The sequence below is a fragment of the Halictus rubicundus genome, chromosome 10 (genome assembly GCF_050948215.1).
Source record: "Halictus rubicundus isolate RS-2024b chromosome 10, iyHalRubi1_principal, whole genome shotgun sequence".
Classification (NCBI taxonomy): Eukaryota; Metazoa; Arthropoda; class Insecta; order Hymenoptera; family Halictidae; genus Halictus; species Halictus rubicundus.
In genome coordinates, this window is record NC_135158.1 from 11,306,909 (window position 1) to 11,326,457 (window position 19,549).

General features: G+C 40.7%; 1 protein-coding gene across 16 annotated transcripts in view; it reads left to right on the forward strand.

The window, feature by feature from the left end:
• The window catches only part of Bru3 (CUGBP Elav-like family member bruno 3), a 781,126-nt gene extending 761,912 nt beyond the window's left edge, over positions 1-19,214 (forward strand). For all 16 annotated transcript variants that reach the window (XM_076794653.1, XM_076794647.1, XM_076794651.1 and 13 more), the window contains one exon: positions 69-19,214. The gene's annotated coding sequence lies outside the window, so the exon portion shown is untranslated. The remainder of the gene's footprint in view (positions 1-68) is intronic.
• The last annotated feature ends 335 nt before the right edge of the window (positions 19,215-19,549 follow it).

A 19,549-nucleotide genomic window follows, 5' to 3' on the forward strand; every position in this document is an offset into this window, starting at 1 on the left:
CATAAATTTTGTATGAAATATAGAAAATGGACGGATGAATGAACGGATGACAAACTTTCTGATTGCAGATGTCGTACAAGAACACGGGCTCATTGAACGCTCGACGATCAGAAGTGACGAGTTTGAATCACCGTTACAACGCTCTCCACTATAATAACCTAGTACACTAGTTAGACAATTAATTAGAGGATAAAAATTAGGAGTCAGTAAATCGACTTCGCCTGCAGTCACACGGCGAGAACGAAGAGGCTGATGCTAGAACATCGGATGTCCAGAGCTGAACTCAGTACGAAATACCAGAAAACGAGTACGATGCACGCTTCCACGCTCTCGAATGTTCAGACGATATCGGATTGTTTACTAGGAACGTGATTCGCGCTATCTTCATTTGTCCTGCTCGTGTGTCCGCAATCCCCCCTCCATCTCCCCTCTAACCCTTTCTCTAGCCCTTATCCCTGATTCTGGAAACCATACTGCCAAATGTGAACAGTATCAAACGATGGCCCCATCATCATCTTCGAGTTCTAGAAACGAGTCCTAGTACGATACCGGAGGTCTAATCATTCGTGAAGCCTAGCCGAGAGCCTGTTGTCTCTCGTTCAGATTATCATTCCGATGACACGTTAAGTCCTAGTTTAATAATTGTAAACGTTCGAGACGGGTGACCTTCCAATAATCACTGAAGAACACTCTTAGTTCCTGACACAACGGTGCGGCGACGGTATCGTCGCCGGATCCATCGTTGAAAAGTTAACTATTAACGGTATCACGGTCCGGAGAACATGAAGAGACAATACCTCTTCGGACCCGCGGGAAAACGAATTCAGTTCGCGGACAAACTTCGCTGGCTTTCATTTTCGGGACACGAAGTAAAACGTTGACTCCAGTAGAATTCTCGCAGCTTTAGGATCTAGGAACGCGCGATTGCTGTTAATAATCGATATAGAGAACGGGCGACATTAGGATCGTCCCGATGGTGTCGGACGGTCTTCCGGGCCAAGGCCGGCCGACGACGCAGTATTCCGCAGTGTCTCTCCTAACGCAAACTTGTCAATCACATATACAGGGTGCTCGTCTTACGCAACGTCTAAAAATTTCTAAAAAAAAAAAAAAGAAGGAAAAAGCAACCGAGGCTACGTACGAACAAAGAGAACACGTTCTACCTGCATAAAAAGAAAGAAACACGTACACGATTGAGCGCGCGCACGCGCGCAACGGTTAACACTCACACAAATATACGTACACATGTGACAACATGAAATCAGTGCCGAACCGACATTCGTGGGTTATCGGTTCTTCTTACTTATATATATTCTTATATATATTACTTATATAATTCTTTTTTTATATACGACATTTAAAAAAGAATCGTCAGTGCCGTGTCAAAGCGATGTTATCTTGAAGAGTCCGGTCGTCCACGTCACAGCGCTCGTTTTCCAATGTATAGAATTTGTATTATTAATTATTACCCACATCGCCATCGCCATCTCCCTCGATTATATTATTACGATCGCGATAATCGATTTCCCATTAAGTCATGACAAGCGTCAAGCAGCGTGCGATATTCCGGCCGTAGTTTCTTTTCTAACGAGGGATTCTCATTCAAACCCAGATCGCAATGCTTCGCGATCGATGTAAAGGGATCGGGTTACTGTTTTGCTTCTCGATCCCCGCGGCTCGATGAATCCATAAAACAATCGTTCACATTTTAATTGATCAGACACGCATCGCCCGAGAAATGTCAATTAGGCTGTGATTATCCAAACAAACGAACACGGGAGTAGGATGGAGGCGAAAATGGCGGCGACATTGGTAAGATCCTTCTTAACGCGAAAGAAGATGATCATCTGGGACCGGTTGAATGCATACTATTTGCTTTCCTGTAATTCTACTTAGCTAGTCTACATCTAGTCGATCTTTTCTTTTTTTTTTTTTTTTTTCGTTTTAAATATGTATATCTATTTATTTCCGGCTTATCGCTGCTTGTATTATCCAGACGCGGCGATAACGATTTTCGCGAACCGTTTGGAATCTCGAAGTAGCGAGATCGAACGAAGTACTTAAACATTTACAGAAATAATTGAACTCTAGTCGCACGGCTTCATTTGATTTGAAACGTCTGCTTCTCGAAATTACGAGTTGTACTTAAATAATGCTTGTACTCGTACAAGTTACAGCCGTAAGCGTTGTAATCTAGTCCTCTGCCATCGAGCAGCTTATATTTTTAAGAGTATTGTTCCTTGTTTGTTTCTCTTTTTTGTTGACATTGCTTATTCGTGCAATACAGATCTCGAAGAACCGCGAGATCCCGTATCTAGAGAAAACAGATGCAAACCGAGCAAATGCATGTCGCGCTTCTACTGGTACGAGATCACAGAATTTTTGCCTACCGCTGTCACCGTTGATAGTGACCGAACAGCGGCGGACAGTGAACGCCCCGGTAATCGAGTACACTTTTCTTAGCACGATAAATAAAACGTTCAGACATTTAACGAGCGGTGCCCGGTCGAATCACGTAGTTTCGATGCGAGTGACGATCGCGGACAGAAGCCAGATAAACAATGGGACAGCGATGGAGAGAGTGTGAGAGAGAGAGAGAGAGAGAGATGTAGGGGGATAAATGGGGGTTATTAAATGAACAAAAAAAAAATAAACGAAACCAAATACATTGCGTACGGTAGAGAACTAGCGTAGGCGAGCGATGGAACGGAGAGGAAAAACTCTGATCTAGCAGAAATAATCAACAAAAGTACCAACAACTATTCTATATAAATATTTAAATATGAATTATTGAAGAAGAAGTATATAAATATATAAATATATAAATATAAATACTATAAATATTGAAATATAATATAAATGAATATTCACAGAAATGAATATATGTATATATGTATGTATGCATACATTATCAATATATACATGTATTGATTAAAGGGAAACTAGGAACTTAGTAAATTATTATGATTTAGGTGAATTAACGGAAAAGGAAAAATTAATTACTATTTCGAGTGACGGAGAATGGGAAGGACCGCCTCCAATCACGCAGATAATCTCCCGACTAGAAACTATCGTAAAGGGTATAGCACTTTTTGAGGGAATTCAAAAGTGTCATCGAACCAGATACAATCGCCAATAAGCCACTCCGCAGGGCATCGAGAAGCAACATCTTGTGTCAAATGTTAACACAATAACTCGACTAGGGTAGTTAAATGGAGTGAAATTTAAAAATCAGTCGTTAACCTGTTTTCTTTGTTTAATCGTATACGAAAATTCTGAAAAAAAGTTGAACAGATAGAGAATACACGAATGTATATACTTCAGTTAGTTTTGAATGTTTAAGTTGAAAAATATAAATGATGGCGCCCTTCAACTTCAATGGAAAATCTGCATTTTTCCAATTTTTTTTTTTTGAGGTTTTCGATTTTTCATAAACAGAATTTTCAATTTAAACATCCGAAACGAATTACAGGGTATGTATCTGTATGTTTGGCATATCCTTGAGTTTTTTCCAGCGTTTTCGCATACGAGTAAACACATGGGAAAAATGGGATAAAAAGTGATTTTTCAATTTTACTCCCGAACTACCCACCCAGTCGACGTGTAGAGACGAAATTTTACACAATATGTTTCTTCACGATACCTTCTCGAATGATTCATTGGTCTGATTCGGCTATACGCTTTATACGCTATTTAAATGAATATAATAATTGCTACACACGAATATACACATAAGCACACTAATATATTCGTACACACGTATATGCGTGTATATGTATGTATATTCGTGTATATACACATATACAATTATATACAATGTACTTGTACATCAGGGCCAGACAACCCTTTCCCTTGCATAGAGGCTGTTCGACTGCCGCGAGGGCATTGACCTAATTCTATATACGCAAAACTTGAATTTCTTTGCAAATCGTCTCTCCGATACGACGTATCAATTTATTCCGTTCAACTTGCATTATACGAATCAGGGATATCTACGCATACACATTCGGTTTTTTAAATTCTTTTAGAAGATCCACTATAATTCAATTTTAATCAAACGAATTGATATTGCAAGAGTTAACTCTAAAAAATGTAACACCTTTTAAATTTTGTATAAAATCACCCGTGTACGCAATACCATCGCTAAATTAGCTGAATATCTAACAATTCCGCGAATAATGTTCACTTGGAGAAGTTACCGGAGAAGCTACTGAAATTCCCGAGTTTCCCTCAAAGAACGCCGCCTATTAATGTACCCTCCATTTTCTCAGTTCCATAATCGAACCGTTTGGAAACTTTGCAAATGGTGAAGTGAAATTAAAACGCCATTAGCTTTGTTTCCGGGGAGATTATTACGAAAGCACTTTGATGGCTCGAAAACAGAGTTTCATCGCGAGTTTGAAACGATAAGGCATTAAAGAATTAGCGTGCCCGTGGCAAAACGAACAGATGATCGTATTTTTGTCCGTTCATGAATTCGTTGTCTGCTCACACACAATATACACACGCGCACGCACACAAACGCATACACTCGTACTACACGGATCATGCCAAGCACTATTGTAATTTAACTTATACATACACACACATACACACACACACATTCAAGAAACTAATACATCGTTGATAGACATAAGTTAAAGATGAGGTGTGCTATAAATTCCTCTCCTCTAACAAGCTCGTATGGCTTGCTAATTATTGATGATATAAAACACTTATATTATATGAAAAATCAATTAATACTAATAACTAATTTATAATAATAAACAACAACACTAATAATAATAATAATAATATTAATAACAATAATATGAATAATAATAATAATAATAATATTGATAACGATACATCATGATACGTACACATAATTTATACTACACGGTAAACATATATATACATAATATATATATATATATATATACATATATATATTCTTGTTATTTTAAGACGCTAAACTTGTTTCAACGTATGCATACACACGCGCAAAATTTGACTTTACACATGCGCGTGTGTATGCACGCGTATACACGGAGACCGATGTATCGAGAACGCGAGCACAAGTTCGCGACATAAGTTCGAACAACTAGAATTCTACTCTGACGACCTTGTTGAATGCGAGATGAACAAAAACGAATCAATCTTTGCCACGTTGTACCTGCACGGGTCTAAGAAACGCATCCCTCGTTGAACGAACGCCTCGAAATCGGTCAGAGACGTACACGCACGCATATTGAAGGAACTCGCGATTCGATTAAAAATGACAAGAAAAGATAAAGAAGAGACGAAAGAAAATTCGACGAACGGCGACCGTAGGCTGGAAACATTGGCTGGCGAGGAGGATATCAACAAAAACGAACGAACGAAAGAAAGAAAGAAAGAAAGAAAGATGAAATTCGTGTACCGTCGAACGATCGCGGATAGGGAACGACCTTGGGTATTAATGCAATCACGTGTTTGCGAATCGAGGGTGCAATCACGGACCATAAGAGCAATCGCGATCTGAAACCGTGAGCACAAGCAAACGCGAATCCCAGCCCATAGCGGACACGAGCGCAAACATAATTAGAAGACACGTGCATCGCGATCGTGTGTCTATCTTTGCCCGCCTGATGCGCTACGTGCACAGCCTACGAAAGGGTCTTCAGGCAGGCTTGCCTACGGATCAGCGTTTCATTCTCCAGGGTACAGGGGGGATCGATCCATGGTACACACGTCCGGCAAAGACGATTCAACGGATCGGACTCGGGGCCAGGCGAGATCGTCTGCCCCGGTCTCGTATTCCACAGACCCGCTTTTGATCAGCCCGTTTCGAGTCGAATCGCCCGCCGCGTTTCGTTTTCCCGGTGCCGCCACCTGTTCGCGTAATCGCTGTCGGTTAGCGTGTCCCCGCGAACCGCGAACCACCAACGATACGATTACACACGATCGTCCGAGCAAAATCGATCTCTCGCGATGATCAACGCGAATCCTAGTCGCTCGCTTTGGTCCCATCGTCCATGCGACGCGACGCCCGTAAAGCGAAACACATTCTTGACACATTGTCGAGCGGACGCAACCAAATGGATCGTGCTTACCGATTTCTGGAAGGTGTTGTTTCGTGTTCTCCGGTCGCTAACATCTGAGAAATAGAAAGGTAACCGATCGGCTGATTTGCTGTTAATAACACGCGAGACCCACGAAACGCAATTTGGTGTCTGCCTCCTTTTCAACAACGGTCGGGAAATGAGAGACGCCGATCGGCGTCTCCGGTCGACAACGTGTTGAGCGACTGCTCGCGAACGTCTCTCCCATTTACACGCGTCATGTATTTTACTTGCGGTTTTTTGCAACTCGACAGACACAGTTCGAATCTTCTCCGTTCGTTGTTCCGTTGGACTTTTGCGTGGAACGTCGTCGTATGGGTTTCGGGTCAGCCATTTTTCACACGGAATTTCATTTCAGTCGATCCGATTGCGTTTGGGAAAACAAACTATTATGCAACTTATACGAAAGAAATTAGGCGAAGGGACGTTAGACCGCCGAAGTGATCGCATAGAAACACTTTACACACACACACACACACACAAACACACGCGCGCACACACACATACTTAGATCCACGCGCATACGCTCGGAACAGACACATGAGCATGAAACGAGACAGAGAAAGACATTTATACTAGTGAAGCTTGTATGCAAGCACCAATTGATAATATCACTATGATCTAAGCTTTTTAATGTGTAACAGTACTAATAGCGAATATCATGAAGTACGATTACCCTAACGGATAATTATAAATTCATATAAATATGAATGTATACATATATAAATATAAATACGACGGTAACGACGACTGTAAACAAACCAAAAAAAAAAAAAATACAACTATTTTATCCAACAAAGTTTTTGCTACGAACGAAGTAGTATGCATCTTACTATGGGAATTAAATGGAGAGACTTAAGGGAATGGAGGTGGGGGAAAAAAAAAAAGTATTCTTAGGCTCTAAGGAGATGAAAGAAAGAATAATAATATTAAAATATGAATCTGTGAGGATCAGCTTTGAATTTATTTTTACATGACGTGATGTATTGCCGAGACGAATTCGCTGCTTGCAAATTGAAATGAGGCGCTCGAGTATCGAACGTTCTATTAATTTCGGATCGATTGAACTTATGGGGCTCCTTGACTTACCATCGAATCCCGCGAGATTTTTCAGGATTTAGAGTTCGGTGAAACGCGAGAAAATCGGTACTCGTGGTCGTCGCTGTCCGATGTAACACCCGCAGCACAAATTGTCGCCGGCCATCAAAGTTGCCTGGAAAACTCAAGATCCCCTTCGTTCGCGCGATTTCCGTGGGACAGAGAAAAGCTATTTTTCCGGCAGCTTTATGGCGGGCCGCAAGGACACGCACGAAGATTCGATGGGGAACGGGACATTGGGTATCCGCCGCTCTCGATTATACAGTAGTCTGAATAATAAATTAACGACATAAAATCGGAAAAGATTAAATAGTAATAATAAAAGTAATATTAATGATAACAATAATAACGATCAAACATCTCATCTAGACATACTAGCACTTTACCATCGCACTTGCACAGAATGGCAGAAGAAAATTTTATCAACCCTCTCGACACAGCTTTTAACGTGTCATCGATCCATTTTTGTGGAATCACATTGGATTCAAGTCACGCGCTCCGCGACCTGATATCCGGTAGCCGTGGTGTCGGTGATACTAGGAAACAGGGTATGTTTTTGCAATTATTTGCGTAACTTGTAAAGAACTAGCAACAAGATTTAAAGAAAAAAAAAAGTAACTACATGTACACTCGCGTCCACGAAAAAAAAAAAAAAAAATACTAAACATACGTGCACATCTTCTACCCATTACAGACATTATTATACAACTACGATTGCACGAAATACGCACCCATTACATACACTACGAGCGATGCGGATCTTGCGCGCTTCTTTTTTCAGACACTCGGTGTACACGAATATTATACATGAACTATGGTACACGCATTCCGACAGGAGGGGCAAGCGGAGCTAAACATTTAACTAATTGAACTATCTCTAACTATATGAATATTGGACCGCAGACTTAGGGTGGAGTACCGACCGGTTCACTTAATGGGGTTTCCCCTTATGGCGTGCTCGCATGATCGTCTAATTTGAATAATCAGGTACTAACAGTTCTAACCCAAGTTCCGTGAATATGTGCTTTGTTACGGCTTACTTTGTTTGAGAGGAACTGTTCTTTAATTGGTTCGTAGACAACGAACATCAATTTCTTATTTTTCTTCCAACGAAATTTAGCACATACGCAGAAATACACGATCTGTTCGCTTTTATTAAACACTGTGTCAATCGATACAAATTCATGGATTCGCGTGTCCACAAAAGCGTGCTTGTGAAAATCGATAAAATCGTCTTTCAGAAAATGTTAGCTACAAGCATTCTTCCTCGGTACATCTTCTGTTAATTTCTCCCTACATCAATTAAACGCTACGATTTCTTTTCGAATTGTGCTCGTCAGAACTTTATCGTGAACAATGACAAACATATTCAACTCGAACGAAAATCAATAATGTTCCTATTCATTAAAATTAATTTGAAACATACACCAGGTGTCTCATTTCAACATCCTAAGGCTAGACTTCAACGGTCGTCTTCTATCGCAGATTTGCATGAATATAACTACAATGAACATACTTATCGATGATTTTCTACTCTTCGTTCACTACGAAGTATCGAAAACCTTAAGAATCGACTGGATTGAAGGCATCATTAGGCGAGTGGTCTCTACTGTAGCCTAAGTCTGTCGTTGAACTAAGTACGTCTCATCATAGGCTGTAAGCGCGATCCCACACCAACTTGCAGATTCCGGATACGATCATGAAAATCGTCATGAACATCATCATCATCATCATCATCATAGTCAGCATCATCGTCGTTAGAGTTTTGAAAAGGAGCTATCTATCAGCGCCCTTGAGTCATGTTTTATCGATACGAACATTAACGATAATGTAATTCGCGAAGGTGCTTGTGTTTTTATACATTTCACTCTAACTCGATTGTAGCAAACAAATGTTATCGTTTGACTGTTGCCACGTTGCTGTCCAAACGAGCTCTAATCATTCGAGTTTTTTCGTATCGATCACGAGAGGTGAGAGAGAAAGAGAGAGAGAAAGAGAGAGAGAGAGAGAGAGAGAGAGAGAGAGATAGAGAGAGAGAGAGAAAACACGTACACGTACGTCACGTTAATCATCGAAGCGTCAGGCGAGTCAACATCCTCGTTCTTCCTTCCCTTTTCTGCGTTCCTTCGGCTTCTTTGTACATTTTTCACACCCGGTTGAACAAGCCACAATCGCTTTTTTTTCCCCCCCGACACTCTTATGCGCGCGCGTGTAACGCCAGATAAGAGGTGGGCGCAAAACTAGAGAGATTAGTTGAGGTATCGTAATCTAAACAAAAAAAAAAACAAAATAGATTCGCAACTATTCAACGATTTAACGAAGAGAAAGAAAAGTATATAAATAAATAAACTAAAAATGAAAAAAAAAATGAGTTAAGAATCGGCGTTACTTTAGAAGAAGTTCAAGCCGACCGATGTCAATTCCTTCAGGTACGCTTATGCGTTATCGCAAGAACAATGCGAGAAATTCGGTTTTTTCTAACGTACCAAATCGATGTCTTTTTCCTTACGATTGTACTAAATAAACATAGAATCGGTGCACGATTGTTGGTAGTCGTTGGTCATCTAAAATTACGCGCGGCGAGTACGTTCATTCGAGTCGTAGATACGAAAATCAAAAAAAAAAAAAGTTATAGAAGAAACGAAGAACAAAACAAATAATAAAAAGGAAAAAGGAAAAAAAAGAAAACGAAAAGGAGACAAATATTATGGTATCATGTATATTTACCCGGCCACATTTCGATCGACTATCCGGGACCAATCATACTTTCTGACTTCGAAACAACGCGTTCCCCCGATGCTACCGTTCAGTATGCCGAGACATTGATCGAACGATCACCTCGTTTACCAAATTTTATTGATTATATTATAGAGAGACACGGTGGTCTGCATCCTCCCGTTTGCTCGGTTCAATTTCACGTTTGCTGCCTTCGGTCGACGACGCGTAGTTTACGGAGGAAAAAGATTTTTTGCAATTACATGCGAAAACGCGCAGTCGAAAACTACCGTTGTGCTGTGAATTCGTCGTCGTTGAGAAAAGACGGAACGATACGGATAATTCGAATTGTTTCCAGAATTTTCGCGATCGCGGAATACGATCGTCGGACCTCTTTCTTCTACGAACCGCAGTCAACTAGCTCCCATTTTCTACGCGACCTAACCAAGGAAAGCTGTGCACCTAAATCTGGTTGACCCCCGTGCATCGTTCGGAAAGAGCTACATACGACCTCGATCATCCTTTTCGTCGTACACGAACTATAGAAACGAACCCAAACAGTTCATAGGCGCGCAGTTACAATCAAATTACACGTTTCTTCCTTCGATCGGACATCGCTAGAACGAAATCATCGACGCAACAATTGGCCGGAGGACCGATGCACGGGGCGTTAACGCGAACGGCATTTGCTTGTCCTTCGCGCATTGATTGTACAAATACACGTCTGGTTAACGATTTAGCATCGCGACACCCGTTTCTTCGAAGCGTTCGTTTCATTTCGTGAATTTAGTCGAGACTCGATGTACCGGTATTCCTTTAAGACCGACCGCGATTGGAACGTCGTGTCGATACCCTGCGGACGCGTAAACGTGCGACGACTTAAAATGCAAACGAACAAACAGGAATGGAAACAGAGAGAAACAGAGAAACAAACGACGAGAGAATATCTAGCGAGCACTAAGCGACACCGTTGAACAAGTATGCAGGAATTAATTGTTGATGGGAAATTGGCACGTTACGAATCGTCGATTCGTGGCGTTGGTTAAGGTCAGCGATCGCGTTTTATTTCGGATATCCGACGACGATCAGGTCTTTTCTTTCCGTTCCTCGCGCGGACACCGCGGAACGATTCGCAAGAACTGTGGCGATTTTTGCGGAGGGGCATCCAATGTTCGCGATCGTTCGCGCGAAAAGCCGGAGAAAGTAGAAATGGAGAAAGCGAGGCGCAGGAAATTCGACGGGGGAAAAATGGTGCGGAGAAGGCGGGAGGAAAGAGAATCGGCAAGGAACGATCTTCCGAACGGGGTTTTCGGTGTCCAGGAGATTTTTCTTGGGCAATTCGCACGCTCGGGAATTTCGTTTCGCTGACGCCTTTTCGATGCCTGGAAACCTGCCGGTTAGGTCGAACGTATCTATAATGTCCGGACGGTAATATCTTCGCGCCATAAGCACGGCACACGTCACGAATCGACCCCCAGAGAGTCGCTAACAAATCTTACGTTTAGAATGTAGTTAGGACGCACAGCGAGAGAAAGACGGCTGGGAATAGGATCGATCGGCGCGAGGAACGTAAATAATAATTGGACGAGCAAAAAAAAGTAAAAAAAAAACGGAGAGAAGAGAGAACGTGAAAAAAAAACTGTGAGGTATTTATATATACAAACATACCTATATACACGAGCACATATATACAGGGATGAGTGTGCATATACATAACTCTCGCGAAAAACGTTTAAACTAGAATATTGATTGATGAGAAAAATTTGCATATAGCATAGTTTTATATAGCGTGCCATCTAGGCGTATAAGCGAATGATATGCATAAACAATTACTATAGTTATCGCTAACATATAAGGTTATAAACAGAAAAAAAAAGAAGTATAACAAATTATGCAGTATAATCACTTATACCAGAGAAGAAAGCACGAGAGAGTGAGAAAGGTAGAGAGAAAGAGAGAAAGAGAGAGAGAGAGAGAGAATGAAGCACACAGAAAAAAATACAGCTACAGCGCTGAGAGAAAGAGAACGAAAGAAAGAGAGCGAGAGAAAGAGAGAGTGACGGAGAAATATAAATATTATATATCGTGCGCGTATAATGATTGAATTAGGAATAATTAAAAAGACGTTGAGGTGGGACGTGTGGTAGGTTGAGAAAAAGGGTGGGAGAGAAAGGGAAAGAAAGAACGGAGAAAAAGAGAGCGCAAGAGAGAGAGAGAGAGAGAGAGAGAGAGAGAGAGAGCGAGAAAACACTAAAAGTTATTAACAAACAGAACATATTTTAAATAATTAATCGCCAAACGATAAGTTTTTAACTTTAAACTTCTAGTGCGTAAGACCGAAATAATATACGAAATAGAAAAATATATATACTTATATATAAATACAAAAATATATATAAGTACATACATATATACATAATGATTGAAAGTCGACTCTAAAATTAAATGTAAACCGAAAGCATACTTCTTATAAACCAGCTGCGCGGGTAAACATCATGACTATTTGAAATACGATGGATCTCAAAAAGTTAGAAGGAATTTAGGGCGCCAGTGAAACTTCGAGTAACTTTGCTGCTCGATTATTTGCCTCGATCGGTATAGAATATATACGTATACAGAATCCGGACACACTTTTCTCGTCCTCGTTTCGGACAGCTTCTTCAGTTTTTCTACTCGCATTTTCTATCGGGTTCGGTGCTTCTTGCTTTTTACGCGATCGTTAGAAATCGTTACTGCGTCGCTCCTCTTGAAGAAATCGGTGACCATTTACGAGCGAAAATTCAACGTAGAACCATCGGCGACTCAACGAAACGGATTTCCACTGAAGCACGGGGGCATAATATAATTCTCACGAATCGAGATCGATTTTTAATACCGAACAGTCCTTTCCAATGGAAGGAAGACGCGAAAATCGCATTTCAACCAATTGAACCAGTATTTTCGAAGCAGCATGTACGATACACGGAATATATATTGTGCCAACACTGAATCTTCCAAATCCATTTCCACTTCGAACACGAATCGACTATCGTAGCAAAAGACAATATTAGGATATATGTAGAAGTGATTGTCTACTAATCAGTAAACGTGCGTAAACAATTTTCCCGCTGGACTTTGAGACGGCCAGCTATTGTAGTTCTTGCATTTATTATTCGCGCATTTGTCATTTCGTCTTGTACATTCGAATAACTTCTTTTCCGAGGAATTTGAAGAAAAAATTTCGATTTTCCTGACAACGATTTCGTTTCTCTCGAACGAGGCGGCATGGCATAAAGAAAGACTCGATGGGAGTGGCTCGGTTCCTGCAAATTGTAATGTGCCCCTTCGGCGCCTGCTCGGAGTGCAACAGTTGGTTAACAAGTGGCTCCTTCGTACAAAATGGTTGCGAAACTCGTTCAAATCACCGGACGAGATGAAAACCTTTTCAAGATCAAGTTGTACTCGAACGTTTTCAAATCGTGACACGACGAACACCTGTACCGTTAACGTTTCTTTCGAAATGACGTTACCAAACGCGTGTAAACTGTTAAATATTCAGACGGAGTCACAGACGTTTACGTTCCCGGGACAATACTTTGATTCTCTTGTTCCAGAAAATTTCTCCGAAAGAAATCGCGTGAAACTATTAAAAGAAGAACCTCGACGTACTGAGATTAGAAAGCTTCAAGTTTCAGATTCGCCGTTGCTTTGCGATAAAAGATTTTAGTGCGTGCATTCGTTAGCGGAAGAAATACTCTGATTAACGCTACAACACTGTGATCCTATCTTAATGAACTTGACCTTCGGACACGCCACACTCACAAAACATCGATTACTTCAACAATTTTCACTGGATTCAGCCGAGACGGTAACCGTTGACAAATACACAAGCCGCTTAATGCTAACTAAGTGAAAGTTCTATAAATCACTACTTGTATTACAAACTATTTTATTCGATTCACGATTAGAACCTTGTGGTGTTGAACCAGACGGACAAATATTGACTTACACCACTTTCGCGATGGACGGCTCATTCGGTCGTTGAATGTTTCGTTGTGGATTTTTGCCTCGATTCTTGATTTTCAAAAACTTTTCCGTGATTTCCTTATATGGTATATTGTTTCAGACTGATAGGAAAAAAGAAGAAAAACAGCCGAAAACGCATTCTAGAAAGTTGTTGAGTAATGATACTGTGTGAGAGATTCCTAGAGTTCTGATTCGCGATGAGGAATATCAGTGCGGCCGAAGAGTTCGGTCGATGATTGAGCTTTGATGACAAGACACACTAAACAATGGGTTCAGATATTTCAAAGTGCCGTTGCAACTAAATTGCTTGGTGTTTCTCTGAACTGACGACAGTTGTGAGAGATACGTAGTACGACATAGGTAAGAGTTAGCGGATCGCCTAAAGATGGAGGGAGAATAGTCACGCCCAGGTCATACCGTCCAGAAGAAAAAAAAAAGATGCGGAATTTCGTTGCACGTTTTCCCAATAGTTTTCTAACGCTTGCAAAGTTTTAATATGCTTAGCGCGCGCACGCGCGAACAATATTTGTAAAGTAATTAATTGTGCGTATAGATCAATGTTCACTAGCTTCATTCTCAGAGAATCGCGTGTGGCAGGCTTTCAAACGAACGTGTTTGTGATTTTGCGCGTATCGAGCAGCTGTCGTCCGTTGAATAGAAGAAAATAAAAAGAGAACTAGAGACAGAGAAAGAGAGAGGGAGAGAGAGGGAGAGAGAGAGAAAGAGAAAGAAGAGAGAATAATAAAAAAGTTTTCTATATCACAAAAGCGTGCAACTTATTTTGAGACTGATTTATACACAAACTCGCTCTTTGAGATCTCGATAAAACAGTGCAATTAAATCTTGCGAAGTCTGCGAATCTAGTCGGTGATCGTGAGAAGTGTAAGGGAGAAGAAAATCTGTAGTAGTTTCTAGTCATCAATCGTTTTTTCGATTACGATCGGTGTTGCAAATGTACCAAAAGTGAAACGCGAATGGAATAACGGTCTTTTCTTTTGAATTCAAAATAGCAGGTACCATGTAGCGGTCGTCAAACGTTCGAGAGGGGTTGTTACGTTCGATGGTGTTCGTCAACGTTGAAACGTGCTAATTCGATCGGCTTTTGCTTCGTGAATTCGAATAGAGAAAAAGTTAAAGAACAAGTGGTAACACGCGATACGTATATATGTATACATATATACATTACTCGTGTTTCTTCTTCCGCGAGAAAGTGGGGGGGGGGGGGCAGAGAGGAAACGTGAAACGACGATTTAGCGCGTTTTAAGCTTTCCAGGGTCTTCGTTGTTGGAAGCTGACAGTAATCTTCACCTCGTCGAGCAAATACTCGATCGACGATGTCGAGCATGACGTTTCACTCGCGTTCTCAGGTTAAGACTCGTTTTTCGATCGGTGGATCACTACTCCGAGGACGACTTGACTGCATCCCGTGCTCGAGGCTAAAGAATGTAGAATTTTTTAACTGTACTTACGACTATAACCTAGCCTGTATATTTTTACATATTAAACATAGGGAACGAATTAAGAATTGACGCAACAGGCGCGCGAACGCGAACCGAGACACAATGGCTGCAGTAATGATTAAAAAAAAAAAAAGAAGAAGAAAAGAAGAAAAAAGACACGAAGCGAAGCACACGCGATAACAAGAGAGAATATGTAAAATTGGAAGTACGTACACGTGATACACACGTACCCACGCGTATACCTCGATATTACAAAGCTAACCGGAAAAAAACACAAAAGCAGAAACAAAAAAGAAAAGAAACAGAACAAATTGAGAACACAGACACGCGCATATATATATATATATATATATACATGACAGTTATACGCAAAAGGTACGTGCACACACACACACACATCCCATGAAACGCGCACGCACGTAAATTGAAAGATATCCTTCTGCCTTTGAAGGGATAAATATTATACAGAATCGTGAGAGAGAGAGAGAGAGAGAGAGAGAGAAAAATTGAAATCAGTTTTATTGTTGATTTCGGAGTGGTATACAATAAAATTTTGTAATCGCCGGCCCCGGACGTACTTTCGCGGACCCGGGGCCCGAAAAAACGTTGCGTAGTATAATCAAACACCGATATACAATGCAAGTTTCTCCTCGGCCGTGATCACCGGACCTCGGGGTCCTCGGAATCGCCAGAAGTATAGTATACATTTTCTTCCCACGGGGTTACGCGTGGCGAATTTTATGGTCCAGAATGATTGATGCTTTGCGACTCCGAGGACTTGTCGATGTCCGTCGCGACAACGAGCCCGAAAGGATCTGTAAATAAAATTGCAAAACAGGAGACAACAGATGTGTGCATACACGCCGCGTGCACACCGATAATGTCCTACATAGCAAAGTACTAAACTATATAGTGCATGAAAATAATAAAACGTTCGTTGCAACGTGTGGGACGTTCTTGAAAATAAAAGAGAAAAAAAAAAAGAAAGCGCCCTCTCCCTTTTTCCCCTTGACGACGAATCTCGCCCTCGACGCGGCTTTTTTTCTCGCGTGGACATGTCTGGAACGTATCCGAAATCAGTTTCTTCGACCGCTTTTGCAGCATCACGAACGACTCGCTTTTGTTTCTTCGCAGACTTGTTGCGGGGCTCGACGTGTACATAAATCCTTTTTGTTTCTCGTCCAGAATGAAAGAACAACGCGTTTAGTACCGACACGGGATTCTGCTTATACGATGCTCCATCGACAAACACGCGAGAAAGATATTTAGTTATAATTGAAATAATCGTGATGCAGATACAATCTTCGTTCATGATTTTGGTCACACCGGGATGTGCTTTTGCGGTTTCAGAGAAAAAGATGAAATTAGATGGATTGTAATATTCGATAGAGGCGTAACCATTGTAGAACGCCGGTGAAAGTTAGACGAGAATTTGAAGAGCAGATCGAATTAATTATGCGATCGATGGGGCAGCTTGTGGAAAGGCTGAACACCGGTTAATGTTCCAAGTATTGTAAAACGATTCGAACAATTAAGCACAGAGCATTACGCGAGCTACTTATTGTAAGTACGACAGTATTAATCCTTGCGAACGATGTAATGTAAAGTTACCTTGATGAGTTGGTTATTATTATTGACCATTGATTATCACTAGAACGGTTATTATTATTATTATCATTATTATTATTATTATTATTATTATTATTATTATCGCCGTATTGTCGATGTTGACGACACTACTAATTATGCTTATTGGAAAAGATTATTCTATCGAGAGAGAGACTCGAAGCAAATCCACGAGATATCTCTTGTGGTGACGTGCGAAAACGAATAGGCGAATTAACATGCGAAACGAGAGAGGACTTGAAGCGAAAGAAAGGATAGCCGTGAAAAGCAACGAGGCCAAAACAGAAACGGTGGAGACGGGAAAAAAAAACACACACACCCACAAAGGCAGCGTAGATAAGAAGTAATTTATAACGATAGTACGATAAGTGACGGGGGAGAGTTTTAGCATATCAACGCGATAAATTTTACGGAGGCATACGCGGTTATAGAAAATATTTCGATAATGTATATGTATTTAGGAGAGTGAGGAATCGAGCGAGAGGGTTGATGCGACTACTGAGGCTTCGGGGACGAAAGAAAGAAATTATTATTATTTCTCGACGATTAGACAATTTTCGAGCGCGTGCATCGAGACATGATAATTTTGTGTCGCGAAAAATCGAGTAAACGTGAAGTCGAATTCGAACGGTTATCCTCGACGTTGGACGTTGGACGTTGGACGTTGGACGTCGAAACGGTTTAGGGGAAACGTTGTCTCCGTAGCCACGGTGAGCGGCTAATTAAATTAAAAAGAAAAAAAAACGAACGTGAAGAACGGTGATGATCGCGGTGTTACGAATGTTGATAGTTTCACGGCGAATCCGCGAGGTCGCCGTGAAATAAAGTTAAGTATATCGAATCGCGATGCGATTAGGTTGATCGTTGACGCGTACCGTCTCAAGAAAATTCGTTCCAGGTTGCGAGGGATTCAGTCGTTTCTACTAGCGATAGAATTGTTATGTTATAGAAGTCTATGAACGAAAAAAAAAGGAAAAAACAGAAAAGATAAGTAAACGAAATGAAACGAAGAGGGCGAGAGAATGAAGGAGCGAGGGAAAGGGAGAGAAGGGAGATTCGATCCTTTTAGAGGTTTGAGCGACGCAAATTATCGGGGAAAATTTTTGGGAAACAGCACGAACGGAAAATATGCCAGTTTGGATTATTATTTTCATAAGGAACGTGTAATATAAATATGTAATGTATATCAATATGACGAATTAACGACATCATCGCGATTATGGTCACGACGGTGGTTAATATTATTATTATTACTATTATTATGGTTATCGATTATGATTATTATGGGATGACGATTATTATTATTATACCAAAAGAACTAATACATTACATAAAAAATAAAAGTAATTATATTTAACACTTATGTTAGAAAGCTAGATAACATACATTCAAGCAAGCGAGAAAAAAAAATAATAAAATTACACACACACTGACACAAAGTCTGGTTAACATGAACTAACGTCGTACATTTATATATCAAGATTAGAACACGGTGACGTGTGTGAGACGCACGAGGAAAGAAAGAGAGAGAGAGAGAGAGAGAGAGAGAGAGAGAAAGTTAGAGAGCGAGAAAGAGAGAAATAGAAAGAGAGAGAGAGAGAGAGAGAGAGAGAGAGAGAGAGAGAGAGAGAGAGAGAGAGAACAAGAGTTCGAATGAGAGAGTGTGAGCGAAAGGGAGAGAGAAAGAGAGCGAGAGAGAATTTTTTAGCGTACTTCGAGGGAACCTACATTTCGTTGAGGATCGTGAAGAATAGTTTTGCGTCTCGCTGACAAAAGTCCCTTATGTTTTTGAATTGTTGATGCGTGCAACACTTTCTACAGCTACATTCGTTCCTTTGGGAGTGTGTCCATGTATTTCACATCGGATTGGAAATATTAATAAATATCTCTCTTCGAGAAGATTTGATTTTCGTCGACAAGAAACATGAACAGGTGTAAAGGGAAGTATAAAAATGGAAATTGCGATATAAAAGTTTCATGAATCGGTAGACGAAAGAGGGTTCCTCGACGTTCGTATTTTCACGCCACAGACGTGTTCCCGTATTCGACGAGTAGTTCTCTATTTCTTGGTTTGTTCTCATTTTGTTCGAATTATGTTAACAAAAAGAAATACGCCGAGCCGAAAAGTTCTCTGTACGACGTACCTTATCCCATTTGGAGCTCGCATACAGACTATACATATAATTAGCTATAACAGTCATGGCCATTAGCAGAGGAAGTGTACCATTCAGATAGTTTATCATTAAAAAAAAAAAGAACGGTAATCATGATAGGTATATTAACGACATTATTTATATTATTACGCATATTATAAAAATAATTCATAACAAATACTAATCCTAGGGTGAAGTATTTCAAGGAAAAAAAAAAAGTTCGAGAATATCGCGACCAAAATGGCGCGAGGGCGGCGGCGCGCCATTTCGAACGAAATGGCGTCACCGGCAAAAATTAACAAACAAAGGAGATGAATAAACCGCCATTTACTTTAACTTCGACAGTACTATTATTTGTATATGCCGAACGATTATGCCGTTTTCAGCGCAACATATTTTGGCGATACTC